Source organism: Equus quagga, chromosome 3 (assembly GCF_021613505.1).
Source record: "Equus quagga isolate Etosha38 chromosome 3, UCLA_HA_Equagga_1.0, whole genome shotgun sequence".
Taxonomy (NCBI): Eukaryota; Metazoa; Chordata; class Mammalia; order Perissodactyla; family Equidae; genus Equus; species Equus quagga.
This window is the reverse complement of record NC_060269.1, coordinates 57,283,326-57,299,176: the sequence shown is the minus strand read 5'-3', so window position 1 is coordinate 57,299,176 and position 15,851 is coordinate 57,283,326. Positions and strand designations below refer to the sequence as shown.

The window sequence follows — 15,851 nt, the reverse complement described above, 5'->3', positions numbered from 1 at the left end:
TTCAGTACTCATACACTGATACAACCACATAATAAGATTACGTTAAGATCCAAACCAAGACAGTATTACATTTCTAATGGAAATTATAAAAAATCTCATGTTGCTTTTCTCATTGTAAAACATATGAAATGCCAAAAAGGAAGTAGACTTTAACTTTTAGCTTAGTTAAAAGCAATTTACTACATGTAATTGCTATTTTTTGCATATTTATGATTTATGTAATTAATTTGTAAGCCACATGAGGGCAGGAACCCGGTCTCAAATCTCATTTAATTTCTAACTCAGCATTGACTGTAGTTGTCCAAGCTTTATTGAAGATGAAGAATTCATTATAAGTTTGTGAAATCGTTGAGTTACTTCAAAACTGAAATAGGGTGAAATTTCAAACAATTAGCAAATTCAATGAATTTCCTGACACTCTGTTTTCAAGATAACCTGAAACAAAAAAGAGAGTAGAAATCTAGAAACAGACACAATTTCTCTTTAAACCATCTGATTTAATTCTATTTAAAAGATCTTCATCTTTTGCTGGGACACAGACTACTATTTAGTCTAGATGAGGAAACAAACCATATCATGATTTTGAAGTAAGCATAGATTCTACCAAGATGTATAAAAATGTACCAATATTCAAAACATTACTTAAAATATGTTTTTTTCCAGTCTTTTCAACACTTCATTTTACTGTGATCTCAACAGGATGTATTAAATATTGCTGTGATCTAAAACAAGAGATAGTACCTGACAGCTTGGGAAAGTATGACACACGATAATTAAAGGTAAAAAATTAACTATTTAGGAGATGAAAGAAAGTTAAATATTTTAGACAAATAATTTAAATATACAAAGATAAACATTTCCTTTTTTATCCTATCCCTTTATTATCAATCATTTAAACTCTGAATTTAATATTTGTAAATATTTATAAAACAAATAGATTTTGATTACAATGGCAAGAGTTGGAAAATCCATCAATATGATACTATGAAACAGGCATTAAATGCTGGAAAAAACCTGAAGTTCATTTTAGACTAACATAAAATGATTAAAAAAAAAAGGTAATGGATGAAACATCTGTCAGTGGTTTCGAAGGAAGTGTAGAGAGATAGATGCTTTCAAATATAGTGCACAAATCTAGAAAAGTGCTAGAATAGTTCAATACACCTTGTCCTAATTATGTAAAACCATCCATTCTTCCCAAGGAAGCCAAAGGCTCAAGATAAGTGTGCTTCTCTATATCAATATTCAGGAAAATTGCACCTACTTGTGCAAACCACCAGATTTAACAATGCTCTTGGAATGCAACTGATATTCCCAAGAAGGGAAATTATTTTTTAAACGTTAAGATGAGACATTGCATGTCACTTGCTTATTAATTTAAGTAAAAATTGCATTCAGAGTAATATCCTCTAAGCATTCAATAGGCTTACGACTTTAAAGTGATGTTTAATAGCTATATACCATCCATTCAGAAAAAAGGCAGACACTAGAGGATGTAAGAATGACCATATGCAAATAAGGCTTTCCCTTACAAAAATGTTTTCAAAAATTTCCACCTATGTGAGCTCACATTATTACCACACATAAGTAAAAGGATCCCTTCTGCTCATTCATTCCTTCAAATCACAATCATTTACTACAGGTTTGATAGAAGCCGGGATCCAAATGGATGTAAAACAATGAGAAAAACCTGGTCCCCGACTTTAAGACATTTACAGTAAAATAGGAGATACAGAATGGCAAACAGACAGTTAAAATTTTAAAGTGAAATTGCTGGTGTAGAAGTTTAATAGGGTGCTATAGGAATATTTAAGAGAGGCGCCTCAACCAATTTGGAAAGTGTTGAAGAAATTCAAGAGAGAGTTGAAGGTGTCCTGCAAAAGACAAGTTCAAGATATATTTAGGAATCAAATTGAAATGACATGATAAGTGTCTGGGAGATGTGGTTAAGGAAGACTCCCATGTTTTGGACATGGGCAACTGATCTTATGAAATGCAGAATGATATAGGAGCTCAATGTGTGATGGGCCTATTTGAGGGCTGCAAGAGTTGAGTGTGAAGATGAGTTCAATTTTGACCACGTTAAGGTTCAAGTAGCAAAATGATATCGAGTTGAACAGAGCAATCATATATGCGATATACACATCTATCTGTCTATGTACATATGTATCTATGAGTTTGCATGTGTGTAACTCAAGGTAAAGACCTGGTTTATAAGGGGAACAGGCTTATGAGTTATAGACTCTAGCAGATGATGCTGGTGCACCGCCAATATCCCCTTAGCATTTGCCACCCCAGTATAAGCCAAGAGGATCCTACTATAAGTGCCTACAGATAGCCAACGGAATGCTTTCTCTCACCTCTGAACAGAGGCAGATTAGAAATTCTGGAGGAATTAACGCCCCAGGAGCAAGTATCAACCAATGAAGGATGGAAGTTGGAGAATGAACAGTCCTACTATGGGATAACACTGAAGTGTTTTCCATATTGTCTCCCAGAGTTTTCTAGAAACGTTGAGCCTCAGTTGCCCACAGGGATAAGCATCATGACAACGCACATTTTACTGGCTACTTTTCCTTCCCTGTCTTACTTCTTCACTTCACCTCCCCAGGCATTTTCTGTGATTTCTCCTCAAAACTATTACAGTCAAATTTTTGTCTCAGGGTCTGCCTCTAAGGGAACCAGATCTTAGACATAGCCATATAAATTATATTGCACTTGGTGAGAACAGTCTCTTGAACACAAAATAATTCTTTACTCTTTCTTTCAACTTTTTAATTATTGCTGATGCTGTGTTCAGAGTCTATGCCGATGAAATACAAATATGAAATATGAAATATGCCGTCTCTCAAATGACATATTGCTTTCTGCTTACAACTGGTTGTTCAGAATCAGTCCACAGCTCAAGGACCCAGGAAGTGCAATCTTACATGGTATCAGGACTTTACACAGTGTACGCGTAAAAATGACCTTATCCTATTTAGTAGACTATTAGTAGTAAAGTTATCTTCTTTACGTAAATGTCAGTAATTTATTTTTTCGACCAGACCACATTGAAAACTCACTAATATCCTGTGCTGATAATTATTTCTGAAATATTGAAAAATCACATTTTATATATCAGACTATCTAGGTTTAAAGGATAGTTTTGTCACTTAGTACCTTTGTAACAATGAGCAAGTTATTTAACTTCTATAAGACTAGTTCTCTCTGGTGGGGCAATGGAGAGGTAAAAAACAAGAACAAAAAGCCTTCTTCATAATGTGTTAATGAGAAGTCAATTAGATAGCCCATGGAAAGCACTTAGTACTCTACTAAGTCTGATAATAGCAATGGTTTGATAAATACTATCATTGTTGTTGCTGTTATTGTTGTTTTAATTGTCATTATTTTATGTGTCAAGTCCTCTTTGGAAGGGAGATAAGGAACTGGGAGAGACAGGCACTGAATGAGGGAAAGTGAGAGACAGTTAGATACAAAGATGAATAAATTACTGTTTCTTCCCTTAAGGATTCACAGACCAGTGGACAGATATATAAAATGATTAGACTCAAATGAGACAAGTGACATAATAGATGGCACACAAGCAATGAAAGCCAGAAGGAAGTATGACTAAGTTTGTCTGAACGAATTAGGGAACTCTTATAGATGAGTCTGTATGTTGAGAACAGATCATGTAGACTTTTGAAAACAACTCTGAGGAATTTGGACATTAGCCTGCAGTCAACATGAAGTATTCCCCATATTGTTAGCGATGAGTTAGCTGGAATCATGTTTACGTATTCCTCTGGCAGCAGGGCAGATAATGCATTTAAGACAGTGAGGATTGGAGGCAGAAAGATTAGAGATCGGAATAGTTTTGGTAAAAAATAATGAGAGTGTTGATCTGATTTTTACTCTAAGGAAAACCAGCCTCTTTGTGACAGTGTTTAGTTTGATTGAATTGTATTTAATCTTTCCACCACTTAACCTGCTCTAAAGAAAATTGAATTAATTCCCAAAGTCAGCCATTGGATTCACGAAGTTGTGGTCCAGATGACTGCTTCTCAGCATTACTAGAAACACTGAAGCATATCTGCAACCTGTGTATTTTAGGTTTGATCTCAAGTCAGGTTGAGAATGGAAATTTTTTAAATATGAAGACAGTGTAGCAATATGCAACTGTGCTGAAGAAGTAAGTAAAATAAAGTCAAACATAATTTATATGCTTATGGTTACAGATATGTAGCAAATTTACAGAGAGAAAATAGGGACAAATTAAAACATTGGTGGCATTAAGTTTATAGGAATACAAATGAAAATGCCTGTAATTATTGCACTTCATATTACTGCATTATTTTAAAATAAGTATTTGTATAAAATTAACTTAGAATTTAGGAATGCTTCAGAGAAGAACACATTTCTTTGTTAAGTAACAATTTCTCTAAATAGATGGGGAAAACATTCTTCAAATTTTAATTCCACCAGAGAGACAAAAGAAACAGTTTAAATTCTTTAAAAAGTTACTTGAGACAAATGACAAATCATAAAGGCATTTTAAAAGCTGACAAAAAAACAAATTAGTCTGTAAACATTCTGTCTGCTAAACCATTCAGAATATTGAAAATAAACTTCAGTGGCAAATTTCTCATACTCTTCTCTGTTGCCCTAAAATAGAATATACAAACATTTTTTGATATTCTCTATTGGCATTTGCTAAACTGAGATATTTAAAAATGTATTTAGTTTAACAGCACTGGTTATTTTAAACATACTTAACTGTCATTCCTTCATAGCTACGTTAATTTATCTTTACAATTTCATTGGTTTCACAAAGAAATAAGTTGTTCTTTCAACAATGGGAATAGGGCAAAAAATAAATTTAATTACAGATAGATGAAATAAGTACCAGAATTATTAGTGATTTTTTTTTGTCTAAAAGAGATATTTTATTATTCATACAACAGTGTCAAAATTTATGCTGTGAGCACTTACGTGAACTTTCATTTGAGGTTCTTAAGGCCTTCGTATTCTCCTTACCGTCACTTAAACATTCTTTCTCACCACCTAAGCCTAAATATTTGGTTTTGGATACAATGTCAAGTCCCACATTTTTAAAACTCAAACCCTTGGATTGCAAGATGTGAGTAAAATGTTTGGATGAAAGTATTTGCATATTTCAATCCTTAGGTTATTCTGTTAGCTTATCTGAGGTGTGGCTTAATTTATTTTTCATAGTTTTTTTTCTATCTACTTATACTAAATATATCAGTCAGGATGTTATGTTGTGGTCACAAACAACTCCAACTCCCAATGACTCAAAACAGCAAATATTCTCTTTCTTGGTTTTGCTGCTTGTTCATCAGTGGTTGGCAGAAGGGTCTCTGCTTTTCGTAGGCAGTGCAAACAGCCAACATTCTGACCATGTTCAATCACTCTGCTGGAGGTAAACGAGAACGCTGACGGGTTTCAAGCTGGTAATTAAATGGTCCGTCTCTCCAATGACATATTGCTTTCTGCTTACAACTGGCTGCTCAGAATCAGTCGCACAGCTCAAGGACCCAGGAAGTGCAATCTTACATGGTCCAGAGGGAATATAATCAGAAATATTTGGTAAACAATTCTAATGAACACAGCCATTTTAGTCTTCTGCCTTCTTTCAAATAAAAAAGGAAAAAGAAAAAAAGACAACTGCCTGTTAGCCTACATTTAATAGAAAAATTAAAGAGATCCAATTTCTTCACAGACAAAAAAATTATATCATTTAAGATACCACATGTATAAGAGCATAGCTGCAACCACAGTTTTACAGCTGCAGCCACGTTTCAGAAATCATCAAGTTTAGTCCCTTGTTTAATTGGGAATTGAGTCTCAGAGTTTTAGAGAGCTAAACATAAATTATTTTACAATCAAATTGGCAAAACAGTGTACTGGGTGAAGAAGTGATACAATGATGAGACACTGATCCTGATCTGAAGAGTTTTTGAAAAGTATTTATAACTCACACAGCTAGATAACACAGAGCAAAGAATACAAATCTAACATTCTTCACTTCTGATTATATAATCTTTTGGAAACATCATCATACCATTGGCCTTTTAAAATATCTTTATTATTATTATCCAATCAATTAAAATTATATAAATATTGTGATATTTTAAAGTGGGTTAGGCAATTACTTTATTAGCTCAAAAATTTTTGTGAAATGTACAATCTATTCTCCGTATTTTTGAAAATAAACCATTCAAGAATATGTATGAATAAAAATCTATGACAAAAAGTTATGATAAATCATCATTTGACTACAGGCCCTAAAAAGGCATGGACCACTGGACCATCTGGATCACTAACACTACACTATTAGAAGAATAAAATAAGTATGCATAATTAAACTGTTAAAATAAGTGATACAAAGACAATTTTAAAAGCAGCCAGAGGAAAAAAATATAGAAAAGTCCAGAGGAATGCAGATAAGAATGCCAGCAGGTTTCTTTTTCCACTATTCTTTTTTGATGAGGAATATTTTCCATGAGCTAATATCTGTGCCAATCTTCCTCTATTTTGGGATGTCACCACATGTGGTGATTTGGCATGTGGGATGTCACCACAGTGTGGCTTGATGAGCAGTGTGTAGGTCTGTGCCCAGAATCTGAACCCTTGAACCCTGGGCCACCGAAGTAGAGTGCACAAACCAAACCACTACACCACTGGGCCAGCTCCTGACAGTAAATTTCTTGTTAGAAATAATGTAAGACAGTGAGGTAGTGGGAGCAACATCTGTAAGTACAGAAAAGAAAAATCAAAAAAAAACTAAAAGCAACCAAGTTTTCTTTAGTTAATGAAAATATATTTGAAAAATGAAGGCAAAATAAAAAATTATTCAGACATACAAATATTGAATGTGCTCATTTATCAGAAGATCTGCACAAAAATAAATGTTACAGAAAATCCTTCAGAAAATTATACCAAATGGAAATCTATATCTAGACAAAAAAATAAAAAGCAACAGAAAAGGTAATTATGTGGCAAACGATAAAATAACTATTTTTTGTTACTTAAATCATTTATAAAGATAACTGATTAATGTGTAGCAAAAAAGATAGCAACGTATTTTGAGATTTATGACATAAATTGAAGCAAAATGTATGGAAACAATAGCCTAAAGGCCAGAAGTGGAGAAATCGATGTACGCTATTGTAAGGTTCTTATATTATAAAGGAAGTCATACAATATTACTTAAATGTACAACATATAAGTTAATGTCTATGAAACCTAATGCAACCACAAAAATAACACAATAAAAAGTTATGTCTGCTATACCTCCCTAAGAAGATTAAATGGAATGATTAAATATGTGAGTAGTCCAAAAGAAGGTAGAGACAGAGGAAGGGAGACTAAGACTAAAGGGTACAAATGGAAAAGCAATAGTAAAATGATATATTTGAGCTAACCATATCAATAATCACATTGAATGTAAATGGTCTAAACATACACATAAAAAGAAGAGATTGTCAATTCATCAGATTGCCATCTGCTGCCTCCAACAAACTCATTTTTAATATAAAGATGCAAATAAGTTTAAACGTAAATGTATAGAAGATTCTGCATGCTAACACTAATAAAAAGAAAGCTATATTGGCTTTATTAATAGCCAGCAAAATAGTTTTCAAAGCAAAAAAATATTACCAGGATATAACACTTCATTTCACAATAAAGAGATCAACTTATTAAGAGAACACAACAGCACAAAATGTTTAAGCACCTAATGAGAGTTTCAAACATATGAAGCAAAAGTTGACAGAACTGTAAGGAGATAGAGATAATTCCACAATTACAGTAAGAAATTTACTCTGAATTAATTTTACTTGTCCTTTTCCCCTTTTTCTTTTCTTTTTTTTTTTCTTTTTGTGGTGAGGAAGATTGTCCCGGAGCTAACATTGTGCTAACCTGCTCTATTTTGTACGTGAGATGCCACCACAGCATGGCCGGACGAGGGTGTGTAGGTCTGTGTCCAGGACCTGAACCCACAAACCCCAGGTGGCTGAAGCAGAGCATGTGAACTTAACCACTATGCCACTGGGCTGGCCTCGCCTTTTACACTTTATTACGGTAATAGCTTAGATTATTGACTTGAGGACTTTTTTCTTTCTTTTTACAACCATTGATCGATAGAAGACTAGAATGATTTCATCCTAAGAATTACTATAAATATATCAAAATTTTTTAAGTATTTATTTTTGTTCATTTCAAAATATTTTGAATATCCCTTGAAACTTCCTTTTGACATGTTGATTACTTAAAAATATGTTTTTAATTTCGAAGTGGTGATTGTCTTATTTTTCTGTAACTAAGTTTTGATATAATTGTTTTAAGGTCAGAGAATATGCTTTGTAAGATTTCAGTCTTTTAATTTGTAATATTTGTTTTATGACCCAGGATATGGTGTATCTTGATGAATGTTTCTTGCATACTTGAGAAGAATATTATTCTGCTGTTGTTGAATGGAGTGTTTTCTTTGTTTTTGTTTTTCCTTGCTTCCCCTTTTCTGCATTCTTTCGTTTATTTATACATTTATTCATATTCCATTTCAATGTATCCATTGTGATTTTGATGATATCTTTGCATAATATTTTAGTGTTTGCTTTAGAGATTAAAAACACATACTTTATTTTTCCAGTGTATTTATAATTAATATTTTACCACTTCACTTTTAATATAGAAATCTTATTACTATATAGTCCCTTTACACTCTCTCTTTTAAGCTACAGTTGTCTTATATATCTACGTACATCGAAAATCACACCAGAAAATATATTTTTGCTTTCAACTGTTAAACATGTTTTAAAAAACTCAAGATCTCAGCATTATTTCAGTGCTATTTTGAATTCTCATGTCGTTCTGTACTCCATCTATTGCTATTTTTTTTTAGTATCCTCAATTAGCTTGGCCGTCCATCTGTCCGGATTTTGTAGTTGAGTTCAACGGGATGAGAGTGAAATGTGTTTATTCCATCTCGCCTAGAAATCGGAATGCTGTCGGTAGACTCTTACTTACCAGTGTAATATATTTCTTGGCTCTAGGGATATTCAGACTTTCTGTTTCATTTTGTGATGTTATCAGTTGGATTTTCAAGAAAATTTTATATTTTGTCTGTGTCAAACTGTTGGCATGATGATGTTTGTAATATCCCTTCATTATGATTCAAATGTCTGTTGGAAGTTTAATGATATCCACTCTTTCATAACTGATAGTGGTAATTGGTGGTTTCTCTCTCTTTTGTTTTTCCTTAGAAATACTTGCCAGAAATTTAGAAATTTTATTAATGCATTCAAAATACTAAATTTTGAACTTATAATTTTTTCTCTTTTTGACAGTCGTTGATTTATTTTCTTTTTTATACTTATTTTACTTAGATGATTAATTTGAAAATTTTTCTTGCTTGATTTAAACATTTAAAGCTATACATTTACCTGTAAGGGCTGCATTATATGTACAGCATATAAAAAAGCTGTGGGATGTATTTTAATTATTATTGTATTTGAAAATTTTCTAGTTTCTCTAGCTTGACATTTGACCTGTGGGTTATTCATAAATGTGTTATTCAATTTCTAAATATTTGTATATTTTATGGATATATTTTTTTATTGATTTTTAATTTAATTCAAGTTTGGTCAGAGAATATACTCAGTATTAATTCTATCCGTTGAAATTTAATGAGAGTTGTTTATGCAATAGTGCATGATCTATTTGGGTAAACATTTCACATGAAATTGAAAAAAAAGCTTATCATGCAATTATTAAATGTAGTGTTCAGTAAATGTAAATAAATATAAATTAAGACAACTTATGTATAATTTTAAATTTGTTTAAATCTCCTGTATCCTAATTGAATCTTTTGGCTCTCTTTAAACAATTACTGAAAGAGGACTGTTAAAAGTCTCCAAAATCTTCATTTATTTAAAGCCACTCCTTCAAAAAGTAAAATTTCATCTTAGTATTTAAAGTCACCAAGTTGAGAGGATTCAAAATTAAGTGAATTTATGTCTTACTTCTTCCTTTTAAAGTAATACGAAGAAAGGAAAGAAACATTTTCCATTATATGATTTTACTCATACATATTAATATTGATTAATATGTTTGTTGATAGGTTTGTTCAAGAAAGGTTAACATCTGCAACGATATTACCCATCGTACCTTTGCTGATGAAATAATCTAAAGAATGGAGTGAGAGTATGCGCTTAAAGATTCCTCAGTTATATTAACATATTTCAGATTAAAAAAGATACATATATATATATACATCATGTGAAACATATAAAACTTGGAACATTTTTCGTATAATGCTAAATGTGTTAAAATGTGATTCTGTAGTAATGATAATAAACAGGCAGGGAGTTATATTTTGAGCTCCCTTTAGGGCCCATATTCTAAATGGTTATGATTTTGTGCCATTTTATAATAATCCTGATAATTCTCTGAAATGGCAATAAAGAAAGAGAGAGCCGACTCAGAGGCAGTCGGTTTCATTAGGATGTATGTGGGAGGGAAACCAGTTCAAAATCCTACAATTTGTTTAACCTCATAGCTACAGCAAAAATGGCATTTTTTTTGTACATCTGACCACCTTTTGATACATTTACATGTGCTAGTGTCAGCACCTTGGACAGACCCCAAATTAATTAATTAAGTAAATAATTTATTGCCTCAGCTTATCACAAGCTTTATAAAATGGCTTTACTGATAGATGACAGTTCATTTTAGTTGAATTCTGTGAAGTCTTTTGAAAATAGATTTCCTAAACAAGATAATCAGGACAGCTAAATATAGTTAGTGAACCAATTTTTAAAAAAAATTTCTCAAAGGAACCACTTATGTTCAGAAAGAAGAGGAAATTTCTTTATTTTCTTTTAAATTTTTGTCACTGTAAGATTTCTTGCAAAACCATTTTGGTTCAGCTAACATTCTCTCAACCCCATTCTCAATAGTAGCAGAATAAAATGTCAACTTGGCATCTGGCTAGTGACAAGCATATTATAGAACATATCTGTGTAAGTCATTTCCAAGCACCAATTTACATAGTAATTGTTTTAATGTCAGCATATTCAATTTTCAATGGCTGGTTTCAGTCACACTGTTTTTCTGTTCTAATCTTGCCATGTCAGTTGGGTTTGATAAAGCAGCAATAACTGGTGATTTATTTTGCCTTTGACAGGCCGGGAAAATCAGTTTGGACTGCCAAGTGTATGACAGTATGTTTGAGTAAGTGTGGACGGTCATCATTATTTATTTATTTCATCACCTAATACATAGAAACTTATTTTTTAAATTAATATTTTATATGGTAATATGATTAACACTTTAATGTAGTGTGATATGTTGTCTGTAGCAATGAACAAAAGAGTTTGTTGTGTTCACCCAGCTGAGTGTGCACTGTGGCATTGTGGTAGAAAGGTAGTGAACACAGAGAGAACAGCAAAAGAGGAACTCAGAGATAGGCAGGGTTAAGAATATGAAGGTCAATGTTGATATTTTCTAAGCTATTTTTTTGGGTATAAGAGGGAGTCTTTTAAGTATTTTAGACAGGGGGATGTAGGTTTTGCCATAGTTCTTAAGGCTCATGATTGCTCACTCTACTCAATGTATTGCACAGGAGCAAGAGGGAGTGTGTGAGGTCCAATTCTGAGGTTATTCTAGAATTCCAATGAAGAGATGATAGTGGATATAGTTGAGACTAGGGGAAGTGTATGCGTTCGAGACACATGTTGTCACTACATTTCAGAGAGAATTAATCGGCCTTGGGGAATGAGATCAGCAAGGAGAGAGGAAATAGAATGAAGAAACTAGTGGTCAGCACTGAGCATCAGTGAGCTTTAATAGCCAGCTATCGGATGAAGAGGAACTACTAACGAGTTGAACGGAAGTTGAGGAAATCAGTATCTATATGGAACTTGGGGCTGATAGCTAGAAGGAAAAGTGAGTAAAGTGGTCATTTTACAGATGTGGCCGTATCAATGTTTTTTATTATACACGATTAAACTTAAGCCAGAATAATAAGCAAAATATAAAAATACATTAATAACTAAATTCTCCACTTCTGTAGGGAATGCCAAACAATTCCTTCCAGAACAGGAATTCAAGATTTTTAAGAGAATTTTATTAGGAAATAAAATAGTGTTCATGGCATTGAGATACTTGAATCTCACACTTTGCAAATAATAAACACATCAGTACATACCAGTTACAAAACCTAGAGATCAATACTTATTGCGTTGACTCAGATGATAAAATCCATCAGAAGAATTAATTGCTTGATTTGGTAAAAATAAAGAAGTAAAATAAAATTATTCGATTCGGAGAAAAATGAAAGTGATTTACTTTTTTAAACAGCTTTATTGAGATATAGTTCACATACTATACAATTCATCTGTTGTACCATTAAAAGCGCATGATTCAATGGTTTTTAGTGTATTCATAGTCGTGTGCAACCATCAGCACAATGTATTTAAGAATACATTCATCAACTTAAAAAGAAATCCCATACTCTTAGTTATAACTCTCCTGCCCCTTCTCCCCTCACAGCCCTAAACTAACCTCTATCTACTTTCTTTCTTTTTTTTTTTTGAGGAAGATTAGCCCTGAGCTAACTGCTGCCGGTCCTCCTCTTTTTGCTGAGGAAGACTGGCCCTCAGCTAACATCCTGCCCATCTTCCCCTACTTTATATATGGGACGCCTACCACAGCATGGCTTTTTGCCAAGTGGTGCCATGCCCACACCCGGGATCCGAATTGGCGAACCCCTGGCCGCCGAGAAGCAGAACTTGCGAACTTAACCGCTCAGCCACCGGGCAGCCCCTCTATCTACTTTCTTTTTCAACAGACTTCTGTATTCTGGACATTTGTATAAATAGAATTGTATATTATACGGAATTTTGTGTCTGGTTTTTTCATTTAGCATAGTGTTTTCAAGGTTAATCCAAGATGCAGCATTTGTAAGTATTTTTATGCTTTTTATGACTGAATAATCTTCCATTGTCTGGATATAGCACATTTTGTTGATACGTTCATCCACCAGTGGACATTAGGTTGTTTCCATCTTTTGGCTATTATGAATAATGCTGCTGGAAACATTCATGTATAAGTTTTGTGTGGACATACGTTTTTATTTCTCTTGGATGTATACCTAAAAGTAGAATTGCTAGGTTGTGTGGTAACTTTCTTTTTAGTTGTTTGAGGAACTGCCAGACTATCTTCCAAAAGATCCACACCATTTTACATTCCCAACAGCAATGATGAAAATTCCAGTTTCTCCATGGCCTCGTTAACATTCATTACCTGACATTTTGGCTCTAGTTGTTGTAGTTGGTATGAAGTACTATCTCATTTTGCTTTTGATTTGTATTTTCTTGGTGACTAATGATGTTGAATATCTTTTCCTGAATTTATTGCCCATTTGTATATCTTCTTTGAAGAAATGACTATTCAGATCATTTGCCCATATTTTCACTGGGCTATTTATCTTTTTATTATTGAATTGTAAGTCTTCTTTATATATCTTAGATACAACTTTCTTATCAGATATATGATTTGCAAATGTTTTCTCCAGTTCTGTGGGTTGTCATTTTGCCTTCCTGATGGTGTCCTTTGAAGCATAAAAGGTTTTAATTTTGGTGAAGTCTGATGTGTTTTTGCCTTTGTTGCTTGTGCTTTTGGTATTATGCCTAAGAAGACTTTGTTAAATCAAAGGTCATAAAAATTTACTTCCATGTTTTCTTCTTTTAGTACTTATTTTGAGATCTTTGATACATTTTGTGCTGATTTTTATGTATTCTGAGGTAAAGATCAAACATCATTTTTTACATATGGCTATCTACTTGTCCCAGTACCATATGTTTAAAGGACTATGCTTTCCATCTTGAATGGTTTTGGCACCATTGTCAAAAAAATCAATTGATCATGAATGTATAGAATTATTTCTGGACTCTCTATTATATTCTGTTGATCTATATATCTATCCATTTACCAGTACTACACTACCTTGGAGATTACTGTTACTTCGTGATAAATGTGAAACCAGGAAGTGTGTGTCTTCCTATTTTGTTGCTGTTCTTCAAGATTGTTTTGGCTCTTCTGGGTCCCTTGTAATTCCATATAAATTTGAGAATCAGCTTATCAATTTCTACAAAGAAGTCAGCTGGGATTCTGATCAGGTTTTCTTTGAATCTGTAGATCAGCTTGGAGTGTTTCACCACCCTAACAATATTGAAAATCTCCTGACCCACAAATATAGGATGTTTTTCCATTTCTTCAATTTCTTTCAACAGTGTCTTGTACTTTTCAAAGTATAAGTATTACATTGCTTTTTTCAATTTATTCGTAAGAAATTTATTCATTTTGATTTAATGGTGAATGGAATTGTTCTCAATTTCATTTTCAGATAATTTACTGCAAGTGTATAAAAACAAAATGATTTTTGCATATTTATCTTATACTTTGCCTCCTTGCTGAAATTGATTATTAGTTCTAATAGTTTTTTAGAGAATTCCTTGGGGTTTTCTATATGTAAAATTATGTCGTTTGCCAATAGAGACAGTTTTAATTCTTCCTCTGCAATTTAGATGCCTTTTATTTCTTTTGCCTCCCTAATTGCCTGAGCTAGAATCTACAGTTCAATGCTGAATAGCAGTGCTGAGAGTAGATGTCCTATTTACCTCACGATCTTAGGGGAAATGCAACCAGTCTTTCACTATTAAACATGATGTTAGTTGTTCAAAATGGCAAATTTTCGTACTTTTTTAAATAAATAAACTAAATGTTCATCTCTACCTCTTTTTTCAGTAAGCTTCTGTGGGTGGGAATAAAATGAAGAAAGAGCACATTCAGAATTCCTGTTGTTAGATTAATCTTACAGAACAAGGTGCGTAATTACATCAAATTTCCATTTTCTTCTCTTTCCGGAATTAAACTTGTGAATCTATTTCTCAAACTTATGCTAACCTTCAGTTTTATTTGTTTGATCCTTATCATATTCTAAGGTTACAAAGGATATACTTTGAAATTCAATGGACATAATTTTGAAGCAGCTGTAAGTTTATTTTTAGAAGGTTTTTCTTTTGTCATTTCTTTTTTCACCTTGCATAACTTTCACATCGCCACTCTTAGACCTCAGTGCTCTTGTGCTCATCCTCAATCCACCTTTCAAAGACTCTGCTTCGTGATCTCTGAGTCACTCCAAAGGATAAATGTTTGACAACTCTTGAACAGTTATGTGTCCTAGAAGGATTTTCATTTCAACAGGGACATATCTTTTAGTTACAGTGATAAAAACTCTTTCTTATCTCTCAGACTTTCTTCAATAAGTGAGATATGTGTGTAAGTTTTTAGTTTTGTTTCTTTAAATGACTCTTAGAAACATAGTACTGTATCAATGTCTATACTCATTTACATAAACTGGCTCACAAAAATATTGGAGTACTCACCTGACCAATGGTTTTGAAGGAGTATTTCCTATCTGATGTTCCTGATCATCCCTTCCCCAATCTGCTGCTCGTGATTTAACTACTTTTCTTTTTTTCAGTCAATCTAAATAAGTTATACCCTAGGCTGGAAGAGCATTGGATTCAAAGGATGCATTTCCCACCTCCTTCTGTGGCAATATTCACACTTGATTGGAGTGCTGGAACAGTGATTTTAGCTTAATTTGCTTCAGCATTCATTTGTAACTTGTTGAAAGAAGGTGCTTAATCAACTTCACAAGTAAATCATAATAAAAACATAAAAGAAGCCAGTGCCTCTCAAAGTTTTACATAGCTTTTGAAATTGAGAAGTAAAAGAATTTTATCCTTGCATGTTTTTGGATGGTTAAACTCAGACAT

The 15,851-nt window shown here is 33.0% G+C and overlaps 1 protein-coding gene across 1 annotated transcript in view; it reads right to left on the bottom strand.

Moving 5' to 3' along the window:
• GALNTL6 (polypeptide N-acetylgalactosaminyltransferase like 6) overlaps positions 1–15,851 on the bottom strand; it is a 1,100,859-nt gene that overhangs the window by 636,049 nt on the left and 448,959 nt on the right. The gene's annotated exons all lie outside the window — the stretch shown is intronic.